Source organism: Chanodichthys erythropterus, chromosome 17 (assembly GCF_024489055.1).
Source record: "Chanodichthys erythropterus isolate Z2021 chromosome 17, ASM2448905v1, whole genome shotgun sequence".
NCBI classification, from domain to species: Eukaryota; Metazoa; Chordata; class Actinopteri; order Cypriniformes; family Xenocyprididae; genus Chanodichthys; species Chanodichthys erythropterus.
Genome location: NC_090237.1, coordinates 9,488,669 through 9,509,348, shown reverse-complemented (window position 1 = coordinate 9,509,348; position 20,680 = coordinate 9,488,669). Strand labels below are relative to the sequence as shown.

General features: G+C 36.1%; 1 protein-coding gene across 3 annotated transcripts in view; it reads right to left on the bottom strand.

Moving 5' to 3' along the window:
- slc7a1b (solute carrier family 7 member 1b) overlaps positions 1-7,585 on the bottom strand; it is a 29,626-nt gene extending 22,041 nt beyond the window's left edge. The window contains exon 1 of one of the 3 annotated variants that reach the window (XM_067365862.1): positions 7,440-7,585. The gene's annotated coding sequence lies outside the window, so the exon portion shown is untranslated. Of the gene's footprint in view, positions 1-4,530; positions 4,663-6,414; positions 6,532-7,439 lie in introns of those variants that run through there. The other 2 variants (XM_067365864.1, XM_067365863.1) reach the window with 2 other exon arrangements.
- Positions 7,586-20,680: the final 13,095 nt, after the last annotated feature.

Here is a 20,680-nt window from a genome sequence, read left to right as displayed (position 1 = left end):
AAATGGCTGATATACTTACACGATTCAAACGTTTGTGGTCGGTAACATTTCAATTTTTTGAAAGAAGTCACTTACATTTACTATGGCTACATTTATTTGAACAAATACAGTAAAAACAGTAATATTGTGAAATATTAAAATAATGACAAAGCTGAATATTTCTCACATGATCCTTCAGAAATTAAATTATTTGGTGCTTTGGTAATTATTTTAATTATTTTAATTTTTCGTTATTATATAATTATTATTCATTATTTTACGCGTACGATCACACTGGTGTGATTAGAATGTTCAGTGTAGTGCATCACGTGATCAATTGCCAAATTCACATCTCTCTAAAACAGAGATGGACGCGCGCAGCACTTTTCATATATCACAAATATGCAGTGTTTTCAACCACATAATGTTTATTTTAGGTTTCAGATGTTTAAATACATATAAGATGTATGCACAACCTGCGGCACAAACTAACATGGCGACGCCCATAACGTGTATAGCTCAACTAACGCAATCATTATAAAGTTGTTTAAAAGACAAAACACATCCACTTTCACATATTTGACAATCGGAATATCAGATATTTCATGTTATAGTTAACAAATTAGTGAATATTTTGAATAAAAAAGGAAAACTGAAATAAAAGCAGATCATCAGTCATACAGCGCTGCGGTGTGTGACATGACAAGCAATGACGCGTCAGCATGGAAACAATAAAGTGATACGTTTTAAATAATGGTCGCCTTGAAAAACTCACGCTGGGGGGTCAGCCAGAACATTTTAAACTTACGTGCGAAAGGGTTATTTTATTTCCCAACTAATGACTCATCCAGGCTTTCCAATAGGTTGCATGTGAGGGGAATAAAAGGGGCGGAGCGGGGCGGGGGCGTGGCATCACAATGGTGTCTCTCCATCGTGATGTCGGTCAGCCATCACGATGGACCATGATATCGTCCATCGGCACAACCCTATTTCTGATGAACACAATCTGAGATTAATAAATATCCTGATGCATCCAAGCTTTTTAATGGCAGTAAACAGAGTTCTTGAGTATGAGCTGAAGAAAGTGTCTCCATCCACATCAATTAATCATAAACATACTCCACATGACTCCAGGGGGTTAATAAAGGCCTTCTAAAGTGAAGCGATGCATGATTTTAAACCATTCAAGCGCAAGAAGACGCAAAAAGCAATGAGTTTGTGTAAAAATTATTTTTTTTTAAAAAATCCATATTTAAAAAGTTATGAAGTAAAATATCCAGTTTCCGCCAGACCGCCTTCCTTATTGAAGTTACGAAGAAAGTGTAAACTGTAAACTTTCCTTAAGTTGGATACAGAAGGCATAGGACATAGCGTAAGCTTTATGAACTGCAGGAGTTTTACACTTTCTTCGTAACTTGAATACAGAAGGCGGTCTAGCGGAAGCTAGATATTTTACTTCATAACTTGTTAAATATGGATTTTTTTTTTCCCACACAAACGCATCACTTCGCTTCAGAAGGCCTTCATTAACCCCCCGGAGTCGTGTGGAGTATGTTTATGATGGAAGGATGTGGATGGAGACACTTCCTTCTAGGGCTGCACGATTAATCGCATGCTATTCTCACGCGCATTTCATCAGTAAAGCCGGTTCCCTGATTACCGCTAAATCGCCATCACCTGTTTTTAAACGGAGCGCCTTTTAATAGACAGAGCCGTAGTTCACAGACAAGCCACGCAATATCGCGTTCATTATCGAAGGCGATTCATCTGCGATATGAACGCGATATTGCGTGGCTTTTCAGTGATCTACGGCTCTGTCTATTAAATGCCGCTTCATTTGAAAGCAGGTGATGGCGATTTAGCGGTAATCAGGGAACCGGCTTTACTGACGAAATGCGCGTGAGAATAGCATGCGATTAATCGTGCAGCCCTACTTCCTTCAGTTTATAATCATGAACTGTGTTCACTGCCATTATAAAGCTTGGATATGTCAGGGTATTTATTAATATATCTCAGATTGTGTTCATCAGAAAGAAGGAAGTCATATACACCTATGATGGCTTGAGGGTGAATAAAGCTTGGGCTAATTTTCATTTAAAAGTGAACTAATCCTTTAACGAGCACCAAAACAGTATTTATTGTTTAAAATGTATAATAAATTTGACAGAATTTGAAAGTTGCTGCATCCCAATTCGCCTACTTATACTATGCCCTTAAAAGAAAAAGTACATACTTTTGAGTGTGTAGCAGAACAGTATGCAAGCTTTGGGACATACTACTTTGTCATAATTGCGTCTTTAACAGACGTTCTGTCGCTTACTTGCACAACCTGTAGCCATTTAAACTGCCCTGCCTATCCGCCACATACAATTAAATTTAATTTCCTACCGTTTCAGAGAGAAATGTATGACTTTGATCTGCCAGTCATGGGTCTTTCATGCGGAGAAGTTTCCTCATTAATCACTCAAACCCCTTTATCTTAACCGTTCTGCTTAACCGTTGGTCTCGCACATCCGTATTGTTTGTAGTTTTTTTTTTTTAACACTTTTTATTCGTATTTGTAGTTCTAATCAAATCCTTGTCCACAGCGCAATGTGTTATAGGCAATATTAGCCGTTAGAGTGTGCACAGATCTGCACTTCCGATTCTAACCAGAAAAAGTAGACCATCCGGGTATCTTTGGAATACTCATTTCAACTAGGGTTGCAAAATTCCGGGAATTTTCAAAGCTGGAAACTTTCCATGGGAATTAACGGGAATATATGGGAATAAACAGGGAATTTGCAAAATTCCAGGTTAGCCTATAACAGGGTACTTAAATGTAGTTGAAAAGAACATCTTGCAGCATAATTTTAGTTAAAACAACCATATTTAATGCAATTTCAGTTGAATTTTTACCCTGACATTCACACAACACTGCTTACTGCAGGGCTAATGAGGCCACACCCCCTGCATGCACTGTGCATTGCCCCAGTCCATAACATGCTCATTTGGTCAAAAATACATAAAAAAGCAGTATTATTGTGAAACATAACTACAATTTAAAATAATGGTTTTCTATTTTAATATACATAAAAATACAATTTACAATCCAAAGCTGAATTTTCAGCATCATTACTCACAGTCTTCAGTGTCACATGATCCTTCAGAAATCATTCTAATATGCTGATGTGATACTCCGTTATCAATGTTGGAAACCGTTGTGCTGCTTAATTCTTTTATAACCTGTGATACTTTTTTCAGGATTCTTTGATGAATACAAATTTAAAGAACAGCATTCATTTAAAATATAAATCTTTTGTAACAATATACACTACTGTTCAAAATTTGGGGGTCAGTAATTTGTTTTCTTTTTTTTGAAAGAAATGAACACTTTTATTCAGCAAGGATGTGTGAAATTGTTAAATAAAAGTGATATTAAAGTGATATTGTTAGAAAAGATTTCTATTTTGAATAAATTCTATTCCTTTTAATATTTTATTAATAAGTGAATCCTGAAAATAGTATTACAGGTTCCAAAAAATATTCAGCAGCACAACTGTTTCCAACAATGATAATAACTGAGTATCAAATCAGCATATTAGAATGATTTCTGAAGGATCATGTGACACTGAAATAAATAACAATTGTTGCAATAAAAATATATTTTACTAAATTAGAATTAATTGAATGTAAAAAATAAATAACTTATGTTATGACTAAACAAAATGATTATATTTGTTATTATACTTTTTATGTAAATATTTTACATTTATATAAATTTCCCAAAATTTCCAATTAATTCCCATAAATTCCCATAAATTCAGTTTCTAAATTGGAATATTTACAAAATTCCCCAGGTTAAGTTTCCGGAAATTTACCGGAAACTTTCCACCCCTTTGCAACCCTAATTTCAACATACGATTTGGGACACACTAATTCTAATTTAGAATACTATTTAGGACGGATAGTATGCGAATTGGGACGCAGCATTAGTTTTTATCAAAAGTACCAAAACACAAAGCTTATTGCAATTTATTGGATGGATTGGGCGTATCAAGCATGTGAATATGTTATATGTGAATAAAAGCCTAAATTCAAACCATTCATTCGACTAAACTGCTCAATTAATATTTTTGAGGAAACTGATACATTTATGTGAAATCCAAATTGCTCAATTTAATGCATCATTGCTGAATAAAAGTATATTTTTTCCCCCCTCAAACAAATGCAGCTTTTTGGAGAATAAGAGACTTCTCTCAACAACAGTATTTTTTTTAAAAATTAATTTCAAATGAAATGCACAATATATGGAGGCAAAATACCCAACCCAAAACAAAATGGTGTGCTTTAAAATGCACAGTTGGACACCTAGCCATGGATTATCCTGCTAATAAATTTGGCTCTTGCCAGTGCTGACAAGTTAAAGCTCTGATGTTTGCAGCACAAAAATTGAATTGATAGATAAACATAGCTAATTTTCATAAGTTACTCTCTCTATGGGTTGATAGATCTAAAATTTTAGCTACATTTGAATGAATTTGAATGAAAAAAAGAGAGCGTGTGAATTACCTGCATCTGGTGCAGTGCCTTTCTTGTGAAGCTGTGAATTTAATCACTTGCGACAGCGTTGACAATTTCTGTGCTCCTGAATGTTTGTGCATGCGAGAGATGTGGCCGCATGTGATATAATGAAGGTAGCGCACTAATATACAACGTGATTAAACGGGAACTACCGGTGAATCCAATATTTTTATTACACACCTTTACGGACATTCAAACACACACTTCACTGGCTTGCAAACACCCCGCCCTGATTAACCCAGCCCAAGAATAGTGTTTCAACTGGCTTGATCATAAACTTTGTCTCCTGAAATCTGAAGAGCATTAACGATGAAAAACAAACCACCCCACGGTGATGTGAAACCAGACACATCCTCAAAACAAAAGAGTCATGACGGGTGATTTATTGAAGCAACCCAAAAAGATTTCTGGGACTGAACACCTGTCAATCCATATACTCATGCCAAATTTCTATCTGCAGATCTGACCGTTTTACTGTCCAAACAAAAACTCTGTCATAACATTTTAACTCGACGTGTCGAGCAACGAGTCCACCACCCTTCAACTCTACTGCAACACCTTCGCTTGAATGTTTTCTGATTGATACCTGTGTCAACATGAACATAACCACATATTAATCAAATTAACTGAGCAAACCTAATCTGGGATGGTCACACACAACATTCCGCATTATCCCAATTGGTAACGCCCATAACATACATACCCAAATCAGTCCAAATAAACGGTCAAATAAAGCTTTTGCATAATAACTTATGTAATAATCACTGAGTATATTGGAAAATTTTAGCTCTGATATACATATTTTACCAAAGGCATTGTGTGGATTTCTGCAGAGTTTATGTACGTCTCTAATATAAACCTTACTTTTACAACTCTGCTGAATCAATACAGCTTGTACCTTGCTCAAATGCAATATTCAAACACTATGTTTATTTTTTGGAGGGGGATAAACTAGGGCACAGTCACCTTGACCATTTATATTTGCAATTGTTCTTGGCTGCGTTTCAAGATACAGAGGAAAGAGGTTTCATTCTTTTCCATGAATCGGTTCAAACCGTGTTTAAAAAAAAATTAACTGTTTCGTTGCATCATCACACAATAATGGTCACATAGTGAAACCTCTTCCATGTGCTATTTTGTAAAAATGTAGGTAAATGTTGCGGTTTACACTGGTGCTGCATGTGTGAAAGTGATTCAACATAGTTCTTAAGAAGCATGCATTATTTTTAAGATTATAACTGTATTTTTATATATTTGTTGAACACAATTACTTTATATTTTGAATCCAAGTCATAAAAACCAATTCAACTCGTCTCTGTATGGTTAATTAACATGCAAGATTCTCTTCATTAGTTAAATACGATTTAAAATGCACAATTATCATGTGTCTGAAAACATTACTTCCGCTTTCTGTTGACCTTATTTCTGATATAACAGTTAGATATGAGGAAGCTTTGTAAACGGTCATATTTACAGTATCACTGTAATCACAATGTCAACACTTTAATAACTTGAGGCAATAAATCATTATTAAACGTTATATAATGCAACCTACAGATCAACATTCAAACACGAAGAGGCTTAAAAATGGATATACTGTTCACTGCTTGAATGTATATTAAACAATGGCATGTTAAGCATTTATAAAACGTTACATTTTATTAACGTATGTTATTAAAGACATTGCTAATCTGGCATAAGGTTGTTCTATTGTGTATTAAATTAATACACAGTCTGACATCAAAACATGAGCATTAATATTACATATACTAGCTGTGGAGGAATCATCTCTCGAGTGAACTAAATATATCTTCATTTTCAATGTATGTATGAAACAGACTGGTATGAAACAAAACGTAAAAAACGTTTTACCACAAACAGCTCTTGATTTCTTCGCTTCTTTGTGATTCAAGTGAATGGCATTTCTTCTTCAGAAAGACGAATTTTGCAGAAACACGACGAGTTTGCAGGTCTAAATATTAGCGAAACAAATTTCCCGCATTTTTAACGTCATAATAAAGCGCAGTGACTCGCCCCCATGCTCGCCCCAAACAGAAAGCATGCGGATTGTCCAGTGGAGTGCGCCTCCCCTGTTTTAGAAGCTCAATTCGTTTAACGAACCGATTCGTTGTAGTTTTGGGAGAAAAACGATTCATTTGATTCTTCGAATCAATAGGTTTTAAATGTCGAGAGATTGCCAACCGTTGCGAATCGGTTCCTCGGAATTAGAATTGCTTCGAATTTCGAATCTAAAAGCCGGGAAATCGACCAACTACAAATCTGTGATATACACAACCGTACCAATCAGTTTAAAACCTTATGAAAAAGCAAATGTGATGCTATTTTCGCATTAGAAAGCACTTAATGTCACAAAGTGTCTTTGTGATTTAGCATTCCGTGGGTTTTGTTTGAGGTTTAATTATTAAAATCCGCCCGCATCCAACGCTTCAGTACAATGAATAGCGCTCCATACAAGCACATGCACGCGCCTTGCTTTCACACACGAGCCCGCACGTCAACCCTAACGATTTTTTTTTTTTTTTTGTAAATTCTGCAATAAATACTTGATAATCACAACAAATGTGCTTAAACGGAGCGAATGGGTTCCAACAACAGCATATTTCGGAAAGTTCATGCGTTATCTCGTCATCTTGCAAAGTTAGGTGTTGCATCAGCCCTTAAATGGAGATCAGACACGCCATGTGCATCGCAGGATGAGCACATGCAGGAAGCAGGCTTACAACCTCAATAGCAAAGCAATCTCAGTAAACAAAGAAAATCGTTTAAAGTATTAGAAACCTGTTTAAAGTATCAGTACACCTAGAAGTGCGATGGACAAATACATGTAAATGGACAATTCAAAAACAGTTGTTTAAACGCACGTGCTTCATTCTTACCTAGTGAGGATCACAAAAGCAACTCCGCGATCTCAGAAATGAACGAGACGCTGAAAAATAAACATAAAGCTGGTACTTTACAATAAAATACTATCCTTTCAACCTTGAGCATAAACCCCACCCATGAGGTATCATTGGTCCAGTGTCTTAACATCCTTCCGTGTGCCAACACCCAAAGGAGGTACCAATGTTACTGTGTTCCTGATATTCAAACGAGCTCTACCCTTTCTTATCCATCTGTTTATACATCGTTTCTTCTCATGCAAGTTGCACTGTTAAAAGCCCTATGCTGTATCATATTAGATTTGCCAGTTTCTAGTCCTCTAAATTATCACGACCAAAACTTTGCTGAAAAATTTGTTGTATCAATACCTACTACATGCACTCTGTCGTCTGATTGACAGTTTATAGGCTTTTTTTGTGTGTGTAAAAAGTGTAAAAACCTTTTTATAAATTAAATGTAGAACAACATTTAATATTGTTAGTAGCCTTAGTAATATTTCAAGATGAACACTTACTGAAGCAATTAAGGTTTAGTTGATTATCTATACATCAAATATGAAACAGGCTTTTGAGGAATATTTATTTGTTCATCTCTCACTTATTGTATTGAATTATATGTTTTGCCCCTACAATATAAACAGAGCTCTATCATCTTACTGATACATTATTAGGAGATAAAGAGTGACAACTGATGTTTTAAGCTTCTTTTTATGTATGCAATCTGTTATACTGTCATAAAGATCTCAGTGAACAAGCTATCAGAATTTCATCTCTTTTTTTGGTCCATATATCAGCAACTGCACCAGATGGCACATTTTAGCTCATTTTGGGCCTCTGAATAAAACTGAGATGTTTTTTCCTCCTTTATGAGCTCCATATTATCATGCTATATGAGCCATAAAGCCTGATCTATCAAATATGATACTCAAAAAAAAAAAAAAAAAAAAAAAAACCTAATTAGGTTATTAGGGTACATTTACACAACAATGATATAGCCTACTAAAAACAGAAAAGTTTTTCTAAATGATAAGCTATCAAAATTATCCCCTTTCACACTGATTTGCGAAAACGACTAAAAATACTGTTTTACACACATCAAGCCAGTAGTTGGCGATGTCACAAAGAAACTCTACGCACCTATAGACTGAACACATAATACATATGCGCAGGGGCGCAACTGCACATTCGCTCAGGGGTATGCAAGATCATGGTTGGCGCCCCCCCCATACCAACCATGATGACGAATATAATGCAGAGCAACAACTCACTACGCGATGGAGCTTATAGAATGCAGTTGGAATGTCCATAAAATTCAAAATATTGGAGCAAAAGTCCCCCTGGTTGAGTTTTTGTATCATATTTATTAGGACTGGGTATTGACACAATTTGCATGATTCGATTTGATTTCTGTTTACATGCTTGCGATTTGATTCGATTTCGATTTGATATCAATTATTAGTTACTGTACATGGCAAATTTTCTAGAGGAAAATATCTCAACTAATGCTGTAAACTACACATGGGAGTCAGTTGCCACTACTAATGTTGAAGGTTAAAATTAACAAACACTTAAATTACACTCAGTTAAGTTTCTTTTTATAATAAGTGAAGTGAATTTCATAATCATATGAGTTAAGCAGTATCACAAAAAGTAACGGAGTGCAATATTACATAAGTGCTGTTTTTGTCCCAAATATAAAGTGCAAAATGCAAATGCAATACCGATTTTATACAAGAGTTCAGTAAGTTTATATTGTGTTATTTTAGACAAAATATTTTCTATTTTGTTCAATTTTGCCAATAAGATCAACAAACATCATTTTAAAATTTATTTAAAATTTTATTCAAAAAGATTTTCAAAGAATTGTTTTGGCACAATGGCGCCCCCCTCCGTGCGATACCCCTGTGCACTGCATATACTGCATACCCCATTTTCCTGCGCATGACATCACCATTTTCACAAATTCATGTTTTTTTAGTTTATACAGAGAAGATAACGTGCACAAAAATTACATAGCCGTTGCCATGTAAATGAATGGTCAAAATGCATAAAAAGTTTTTTGTTGAAAATGGTGTCGTGTAAATGGCCCCTTGTTTAGTAACAAGTTTTACGTTCACTCAATTTCTCTCTCCAAAATGTTACTTTAATTCTTATTTTTTTAGTTGGTGCAAACGTGACTCTAAAAAGTATGTTTGCTCAACTAGTTTTCAAGCTCATTCAACTAAAATGTTTTATTCAGTCAAACGTTTAGAAAACTAAGGCAAAGATTCTGCCAATTAAAAGCATTTACTCCACGCGTTTATATTAACTAAACTAAGATTTATTATTTGGGCATCATATTGCTTTGGACCAGTTATTAAAGGTGCCCTAGAATCAAAAATTGAATTTATATTGGCATAGTTAAATAACAAGAGTTCAGTACATGGAAAAGACATACAGTGAGTTTCAAACCCCATTGCTTCCTCCTTCTTCTTATATAAATCTCATTTGTTTAAAAGACTTCCAGAAAACATGCGGATCTCAACATAACACCGACTGTTACGTAATATCATATACGTAATACATTCATATGTATGACCCCAATATTTGCATATATGCTAGCCCATGTTCAAGGCATTAGACAAGGAAAGGCAGTATTCACATCTGGATCTGTGCACAGACAAGGTAAGCCAGCAAGAACAACAGCGAAAAATGGCAGATGGAGCAATAATAACTGACATGATCCATGATAGCATGATATTTTTAGTGATATTTGTAAATTGTCTTTCTAAATGTTTCATTAGCATGTTGCTAATGTACTGTTAAATGTGGTTAAAGTTACCATCGTTTCTTACTGTATTCACGGAGACAAGAGAGCCGTCGCTATTTTCATTTTTAAACGTGCAGTCTGTATAATTCATAAACACAACTTCATTCTTTATAAATCTCTCCAACAGTGTAGAATTAGCCGTTAGCCACAGAGCATAGCCTCAAACTCATACAGAATCAAACGTATAACATCAAAATAAATACTTTACTCACATAATTCGAAGCATGCATACAGCATGCATGACGAACATCTTGTAAAGATCCATTTGAGGGTTTTATTAGCTGTGTGAACTTTGTAAATGCACTGTAATATAGTCGAGAGCTTGTGTGGCAGGGAGCACGCGATTTAAAGGGGCAGTGCGCTGCCAAAATCAGTGTATAGTTATTGATGCCCCAAAATAGGCAGTTAAAAAAATTTATTAAAAACAATCTATGGGGTATTTTGAGCTGAAACTTCACAGACACATTCAGGAGACACCTTAGACTTATATTACATCTTGTGAAAAAGCATTCTTAAGCACCTTTAAAAGGCACAATATGTAAGTTTTCACCACTAGAGGTCGCTTATTCAAAACAAAGGCTTGGCTTGATGACACCTTGATTTCACAGTATCATGGGATGTGTTGTCTTCACACCTACAGCCGGTGGAAAAGAATCGGGATGGGACTCGGGCAGAAATCATGTTCATGGATGAGGTTATTAAAGGAACACTCCACTTTTTTTGAAAATAGGCTCATTTTCCAACTCCCCTAGAGTTAAATAGTTGAGTTTTACCGTTTTCGAATCCATTCAGCCGATCTCCGGTTCTGGCGGTACCACTTTTAGCATAGCTTAGCATAGTTCATTGAATCTGATTAGACCATTAGCATCTCGCTTAAAAATGACCAAAGAGTTTTGATATTTTTCCAATTTAAAACTTGACTCTTCTGTAGTTAAATCGTGTACTAAGACCGACAGAAAATGAAAAGTTGTGATTTTCTAGGCTGATATGGCTAGGAACTATACTCTCATTCAGGCGTAATAATCAAGGAACTTTGCTGCCGTTCCATGGCTGCAGCAGTGCAATGATATTACGCAGCGCCCGTGAGCCCCTGCTTAGACAGGGAACGTGCCTTGCAACCATGGAGACGTTTGTGAGAGACGCTGCGTAATATCATTGCGCCTGCTGCAGATGAAAAATTTCCCAGTGCAAATTTCGCAACGAGTTGTTCATAAACCTTTTAAAAAGTATTTTAGTTTCCAGAGAAAGCAAAAAATTGGCAATAAAATCACTATTCACAGAATATGTTGAGTAAAGTAAGACAGAGCTGCATTTTTCACAGCTGCAATCATCTTGCTGCGAACTTATTTTTGCAAATTTGTTGAAAGAAACCTTTGATGGTTTGATTTACGCAGAGTCTGACATTGGAAAAAGGCTCCCCAAAACTCAAAAACATCTGTAGGCTGTCTCACAAATAACACAGGGTTCCTTTGTTGTATGCAACTGCGGACTCAGAAGCCTGTTCTGAGAGAGATTCTAGCGTGTTCAGAGAATAAACAAGTTTCAAAAAGCACAGAATCTGAAAACATGCAAACAAGTAGAGCTAAAGTACAGAAACATCACCATGCATTAGTTTTGGGGATTTTCCAAGGTATTCTTTCTGCAGGCTACATCAATTCACCAGTCTGCAACAAGTGTCTTTATGAGTCGCTTGAAAGTCGTTCAAAACAGTTCTTGGTATTTGAGGCTAGTGAATCCCATCATTCATCATGTTCTGGAACTCATTTAACTACAAGCATGTTGTATATGTTGTAAGTGTGTCACACTGGGTAATCAAAAGTTTTCTGCAATGCAGTTGTAAACATTTGGGCCAAAAACCGGAAACTGGTAAAGTGCAAAGATTGCAAGTGTGGCTATCGGGACAGGAACACTACAGTACCTGTAACTTTCTTTCTCAGTTTCCAGTCTCAGTCTCTCATGTTTGACATTTCATACATCAAAAGTTGTGAACCAGTTTCAGAGTGCCATTTTATTAGTTAATCACTGTCACAGCAGTTTCTTGCCCCTGATGCTACTTCATTCTGTACTCAATAATCATACAATTTGATAACACCGGATGGACATTACAAACATTATGTAGCCTATTGTATATATCTAATCTTTTTTGCATTTTCTCAAACATTTTGTTGTTATATATTATTTGTATTAATGTATTTATACTGCAATGTTAGGGAAAGTTAGTTTTGAAAGTAATGTTATTGTCTCTAAACGTGTAGCTAACTACTTAGCTACTTTTCATGTAATGTGATACATTACTTTAGTTTAGACTGTTTTGTATTTTTTTTGTTTTGTTTTTATGATTATTATTTAAATAAAAATAAAATAAAATAATCTAATAAAAAAAAAAAAAAAAAAAATCTAAAACCTCTATAATCCAGGCCACTGAGAAACTCCTACCACTAGATGGAAGCATTATTCCACAAACTCTGAGTACAACACCAGCGAACAGTGAAAGAATAGTGCATGATTCATTGTTCCCTTTATGAATACGAGGACAAACCACAGCCAGTGTCCCTCACAGAACCTTTAAGAATGGCCTGCAACATCTGAACAACATGTGATTGATTTGAAACCAATAGGGGAACAACAGGCCCACATTAAGAGCATATATGACCCTGGGGCTATAGCAGAGGTGTCCAAACTCAGTCCTGGAGGGCCACTGGCCAGCAGTTTAGCTCCAATTTGCCTCAACACACCTGCCTAGGAGTTTCTACTTACTTTTGTATAACAAAAGTAAGTGGGGTTGGAGCTAAACTTTGCAGGACAGTGGCCCTCCAGGAGCAGGACTGGACATCCCTGGGCTATAGCAATCCCAAGGGCCTCCTTCATAGTAGCCTATCTTGGTGCCCCAACTTTTTTTACTACAGGAATAATTATTTTTAAAAAATTCATATAACACAAGGAGATACAGTGTGTTATATATATATACATATTTTCCAGGGTATAACATACTATAAAAACATAAATGCATTTACACCATAGGGGGTCAAAGCAAACAGGTTTCCAAAAACAGCAACAATTTTTGCACATAGGACTGCCTTAAGGAGTTTACTTGAAATATTTTCATCACTAGAGGGTCTTCTTTCTGTCAGGCCTGGGCTGGGGCTCAAATACGGCCCACATGTTTCCCCATTAATGTTTTGCTGGGGGACTATAAATTGAGGTAAATAAATAAATTAATTATTATGTGTTTAACAATGTTAATATTGCAGTAGCCCATATTACAAGGTTCTTAATTACTGAATTAATATTTAGCAGTTAAAATGAACAAAGGCTTATCTACGCAGAAGAAAAAAAGCTTAGTCTTGAAACGTTAACATAGTTCTTGCATAGAAAAAAACCAAGCTCCTCATTACCATGGTTTCTATAACAAAAACAACAATAATAATGTCATATTTCTACAGCTTTAGAAACGGCATGGTAATTTATAGTGGTGTCCAGTCGATGAGTGTTTTGAAAATCTTGTACCGTTGTGAAGCCTACAGTTTACCTCGACACTTCGGTTTACATGGAGCTCTTCGATCTGGTTTCAACTAGCTTCACCACAGAGCCTTTAATGTTCACATATCATGTTGTGCTTGTGTCGAATAATAGGTATCAAGCGTCTTGGGCCGGTCATCATCACTTCAATAGAGCGGCAAGCGTCAAATGAGTACGTCAGTGCTGTGCGTACGGCTCGCCCGCCGAACCCGCCCAATTGCTCCTCAAAACTAGGCCCATCACATTTCAGGGGGGTCCCACAGTAAAAATCGCGTTCCGGGGGGTAAAAGTCACGTTTTTGGCAGGGCTTCCCTGGTAAAATTTGCATTCCAGAGGCTATATATCACGTTATTTTGGGTTGATTCAACCCGAGGAAACAGTGTAAAAGTTGCCTTTACAAATCTTAGGTTTTGAATCAGTGATTCGGAGCGCATATCAAACTGCCACAGTCAGGTGAACTGTTGAAGATTCGAAACACTTATGACGTAACGAAGCCTCGTTTAATGAAATCATGTGATTTGGCGCTCTGAACCACTAATTCGAGACAAATGATTCGTAAAGATTCGAATCTTCATGAAGCAGTGTTTTGAAATCGGCCTTCACTGGATATTGTGGAATAAAGTCGCTATTTTGTCATTTTTGGTACAAAACGTATTCTCATCACTTTATAACATTAAGGTTGAAACACTGTATTCACATGAACTGTTTTAAATATGTTTTAGTAGCTTTCTGGGCATTGAAAAAGGGAGTGTCATTGCTGTCAATGCAGGCCTCACTGAGCCATCGGATTTGATCAAAAATATCTTAATTTGTGTTCTGAAGATCAACAAAGGACTTACGCATGTAGAACGACATGAGGGTGAGTAATAAATGACAATTTTAATTTTTGGGTGAACTAAACTTTTTTGATATAACTGCAGAGTAATGGAGAAAAATGTCGACACGGGTTATTATTAAGACAATATATTAAATATTGTGGTAAGAAATATTGCAATATCAAGCAATGTATTTTGTACAGCTAAAAATAACTAAGCGAATGACACGTTAAAATTACAAATTTATCGCACCCGCTCTTACCTGAAAAATAAGGTGGATAGACCTTATTCAAAGCAGCGCCATGACAGGTATGAAAACGAAGCTGTGTGGGAAAAACTTACCATAATTCAATGACATCCTCTGTAAAAAGCTGTATAGATCACTTATTTCCACAGCTTATGTTGTCTGAAAAATCAAATATAGCGCTGTTGTGAAGAAGGTCTATAGCCGTTTCATCGCTTGGCTTTTGATCTTTGTTTCCCTGCAGGTGCTCCACTAAATAACAGTGCTTAGTATGTAGGGGAGTGGTGGGGTTTTGGTGATCGGTTCATCGGGAAAAGTTCAGGTGCTTCCGATTGCCAGTCAAACTACTTTACAGGTAATCACAGCCCCCTCCTTGCTCGGGCCCTGTTGCTTCAGCCCCCCTAGCCCTATTAATGCAGCCCATGGGGAACAGGAGCTCTGACAAAACCCCAAGTGAAATTTCATTAGTACTGCCATTTGCTGGCTCATCAGTGAGATAATGCAAGTTTATCCGACTCACGAGGGAAATGGAAGATAGATGCAGTGCACATCTCTCTGTGCTACATTAAAGGCCAAACATATATCACACAAGTGTCAATGAAAGATGATTTACATGGTACATCTGTAAGTGGAGACGGAAGAGCAGATGAAGGAGAGCAAAAAATGGAGGAAGAATAATAAGCATTAAAAAAGCCACCGTCCACATATTCATGACCTTGCGGGGGAGTCTGAGGTCGCAGCTTTCTTCAGTCGCTCTTGATTTCCACAGAGTCACAGAGGTGATTAATGACGAACAGCAGACTTGATTAGCTAAAAAGACGGGAGAAACAAAGCGGTCCCAGTGCTCCTGTTGACTCCCCCCGTTTAGATTAACACATTCAATTCAAGAACTCTAATGAAAATGCCATTGGTCAGGATGAAAGGTACGATTAAGCACAACGTCCTCCTTCAAATTCACAATGGTCCTTGTGGAAGAGGCAGATATTTATGCAAAGTGGTCCTCTCAAAGCTTTTAGCAATACAGAGAGTGATTTTAAGCCCTTTTAGTGTTACATAAAGGTAAACGAGGTGCTCAGAACTCATGTTGAACTGATGGGTTTGGAATATGAATGTTTTCTTGTGCTCATCCAACAAAATATAAACTGACCATATGGTTGAGGAGTTAAATTTTGCGACGGAAAATGATCAAACAGCTTTTCTGCTGGTATTCTACACTGATTTTTATGTATACCATTACTAATTGCGACTTTCTCACATTTGTGTTTTTATATTTCACGTTTTGACTGCTTGTGTTTCTTGTAATTGAGAATTTATGCTGCTTTCCATTTTCCTCGGAGGAGGGACGTTGTAGTGGGAATGACGTCACACCCGAGTTGACTGGGTTGCAGTACACAGGTCAGAAAACTAAGATGGAGGCGTCCAAGCAAACTTTTGTTGTGCATCTTTCAGAATACAAACTCATAAAAAAGAGGTATTTTGCCAATGTATCTTGAGGGGGTGTTCCAGTTAAAAGTTCCTACTAGGAACTAGAAATTTCCTACTTCTGATAACAAATGGAATGCACAGTTATATCTCTCATTGTGACTTTATATCTCACAATGTGACTTTATATTTTGTAATTGCGACTTTTTCTCAAATGTGTTTTTATATCTTAACATTCTGACTGTTTCTCATAATTGAGACTTTATAGCTTTCAATGTGACTACATTTCGTGATTGCAAATTTGTTTCTCATATTTGTGTTAGCTCATATTGTGACTGCTTCTAGTAATCGAGACTTAGAACCCTATTTTAACAATCTAAGCACATGGTCTAAAGTGCACGGAGCGAGTGCACTTAGGATATGTCCGAATCGTCTTTTGCTAGTTTAACTATGGGAAAAATGGTCGGCCAGGCACATGGTCTAAAAGGGTTGTCCCTATTCTCTTAATGAGTAATGGGTGTGTTTTGGGTGTAACATGCAATAACAGAGTCTCATCTCCCATTCCCTTTAAAAGCCGGTTGCACTCGTGCCATGGCGGATTCGCTATTTACATTGCGGAATTTGCCAGAGGAAAAACTGAACGCTTCTCTAGCGAGGAAACGGATCTCCTCGTGCGCGAGGTTAAAGTGCCATCTATGGGACAAGCGGGATTCCAAGCATTTTTATCTTTATGCACATAATAATAATCTTTTACATTTTAATCTTTTTATTTTTAATATCTGGCATGTTTTGTGTGCCGCTGCGCGTCCCAGTGTGTGTAACATGCAGAGTGTCGCCTATAGGCGCATATTAATAATGCGCTCTTTAAATAAAATAAAAAAATGCGCCATTGACTTTAGATCAGGTTTCAGTTGGTCAATGGCGCAGTCTATTTCAGTTGTCTCAAAATAGCAACACGCCAACAATGCGCCTGAACACACCTCGTTTTCAGATCAGCATGCCCATGGGCGCAAATGATTTGCTATTTAAGCAACATGGCACAGGAAGTGAAAATGATTACTGTGTCGGGCTGAAACTAGCAAAAAACACTCGTCTTGTGCCGGGTATATGATAGGGTCCTTTATCTCTTGCAATGTGACTAAATATTTCTATTTTTTAAAAATAAGACTTTTTCTTATTTTTGCAATTTTATATTTCACAATTGAGATGGTTTCTTGTAATTAATACTTTTTATTTCACAAAATGGCTTTATATCTTTGAATGTGACTTTTTATTGCAATTGTGGCTTTGTTTCTCATATTTACGATACATATCTCATAATTGTGACCAGTGTTAAGGAATGTTATTTTTAAAAGTAACGAGTTACAATATTGTGTTACTCCTTAAAAAAAAGTAACTTATTGCATTCGTTTTTATGGAAAGTAATGCATTATGTTACTTTTTCTCACCTGGGCTGGGCTTGGCAAATGAAAAGGCCCTTTCACACCAAAAGTAGAAAAATACAAATTTACACCTTTACAATAGAGGGCTCAAATCAAACAAAACTTTCAGCTGTGCTGGCATTCTGGATTGCAGAAGAATAGGATACAGGAGAAGGAAGTTCAACACTCTTTCTTCAGAAAAAAAGAGAAATGTGTTGTTTATCTTAAGTCATTTTAGCTTATTATAGTTGAATTGGATCATCGAAGGTCAGCAGCAAAGACATTTTTGTCTTTATAGTGAGATTAAATACAAAGTATATTTGTGTTATTTAGCATATTTGATTATTTAATGTTTGTGTAATATTCTATGTTTGCATTTCACAGTTTTTATTCATTTTGATGAATACGGAATCTTTTTGTTCAAGCGAGATGAGTAAATGCTCACACCTCTCCACTTCCAAATTTAAATCAATGCGTTACTTTACTAGTTACTTGAAAAAGTAATCTGATTACGTAATGTTACTTGTGTGTTACCACCAACACCGTGTGACTCGGGTTTCTCATATTTGTGATTTTATATCTCTTTATATCACTTTAAATCTCACTATTGTGACTTTATATCTCAAAATGTGACTATGTCTCACATTTGCAATTTGGTTTCTCACCATTTGGGCTTTCTAAATTAATAATCTGGACTTTATATCTCTAGGTAAACTTCACTTGATGAACTTCACAGATATTGAACTGAACTGAATCAACATTGAACTGTCTTCAGCTGAATAATGAAGAAGAATAACTTTATCTCACAATTACATTTTACTTTTGAGCTGAAATGAGTTTTCATAAATTACCACAAGAAATTTTACTCAAAATAAACATGCACTGGCGAGTTGCATAACACTTTAATAGAGTAAGCTAAAGGCCTTAAATAAGTACATCATTGTGTGAGGATGTGGTTTGTTATCTGTTTTCGAGCACTTTAGAGACTTGATCTGTTAATCTCAGTGATAAAGATGTCACTGTCACTGACAAAGCCTTTTTAAACATCACTATATACAATCACTGCATTAAACCTGACAAGCTCTCAGTGCAAATTTGCCTGTGATCAATGGCTGTGAAAGCACATACATACAGACTAACAGGCAATTATCTACCTCAGAAGATGTCACTTTGTAAAGAAACATTATGCGCGTATAGACTGAACATGTAATACACGTGTATGACGCCATCATTATCACAAATTGAAGTTTTTGTTGTTTACACAGAGATTATAACAGTACCATTTTCAAAAACGTCCACTTTAAAAAACGATTTCAAATGCTTGTGCTTTCAGGCCGCCAAAACGCTGTTGTCGGGTAAGCGTACAGCCAAAACCGATAAAAAGTTTTCCTTTTTTTAGTTAAAAACTGTTGTGTAAGCGGCCCCTAAGAGCAGGGTTTGACACCCCTGCCCTATAGGGACATGCTAATGGAAAAAAAAAAGATGGGAGAAAAGCGTTTGTCAATATATTTGCGTTCTCTCAAGCAACTTTGTATTCGCTCACAAAATTGTTGAGTTCTTTGAGAGCAAATGCAAAGTTTCTCAGGGGAACTCCTATCTCATTCCCCCCATTACCATGTCCCTTTAGGGGCTCCGTACTAGTACGTACAATGATTGAGTCTTGATATAATAATATGTGCTAAAAAATAATTAAGTAATAACTATGATGCGAAACACCTCATCATATCACTGAATGGGACCCGTAGAGTATAGCTATGTTTGTTACTTTATCTTCTGGTGAAATTATACACTTAATGAATATGTATGATATCTAATGTTGTTGTCATTAATTAAATAACATTTATTTTCTCCACATTTAAAAAAAAAAACTTCAGTAAAGTATTTTAAGCTAAACCAACCCGCTTCAAGACACAAAAATATATTTGAGAAACAGAAAACAGATACCTTGTATTACATTTAATGAGGGAACATCTACTCATCCCATGAAGAATCAACAATATACTTGACTAGTTTTTCGTAAAGAGAGATTGACTCGATTATGTCATTGGTTAACTATGTTTGCTCATTCTTGTTTTCTTGGTAACAGCAAACTAAGATGCCAATTTAAATGCTAAAAATTTGCTGCATCCGAAATCAAATACTTTAAAGGATTAGTTCACTTTCAGATAAAATTTTCCTAATAATTTACTCACCCCATGTCATCCAAGATGTTCATGTCTTTCTTTCTTCAGTTGAAAAGAAATGAAGGTTTTTGATGAAAACATTCTCCATATAGTGGAAAACCGCACTTTCGTATTGGCGGAAGCACTTGGAAGGTGATCATTTCTTTATATAAAGCATATACATTTACATTTTTTTAGAAAATGACTGATCGTTTCACTAGATAAGACCCTTATTCCTCATCTGGTATCGTTTAAAGCTCTTTGAAGCTGCACTGAAACTGTCATTTTGACCTTCAACCGTTTGGTGTCCATTGAAGTCCACTATAAGGAGAATAATCCTGGAATGTTTTCATCAAAAACCTTCATTTCTGAAGAAAGAAGGACATGAACATCTTGGATGAGATGGGGGTGAGTAAATAATTAAAAATTATTAATAAATTATTAAAATTTTATTTGAAAGTGAACTAATCCTTTAATACTAGTATGCGACAACAGTACGGCAAAAAGAGTAGTATGTCTGAATACATAGTATTCGAAAAACAGTCCACTACTTTCGGCGAGATTCTGAAGTGTGCATTCAATGGACACTTTAGTATCCCATGAGGCCACAGGAGGGGATTTATGAATGGAAGTGCACAACATTTAACAACAGTAATAACAAAGCAGATGTAGTACGTCCGATTTTCATACTACACAGAGCGTACGTTTTTAAGTTGCAAATTAAATTCAAATGTAGTACCTACTCAGTACACAATTTTTACACAGCGATTGAGAATTTAATGCAATTTTGCTTCCAAAACTCTGTTGAGCTCTATAAGAGCAAGAAACCAGCAGTCCTTCTTTCTT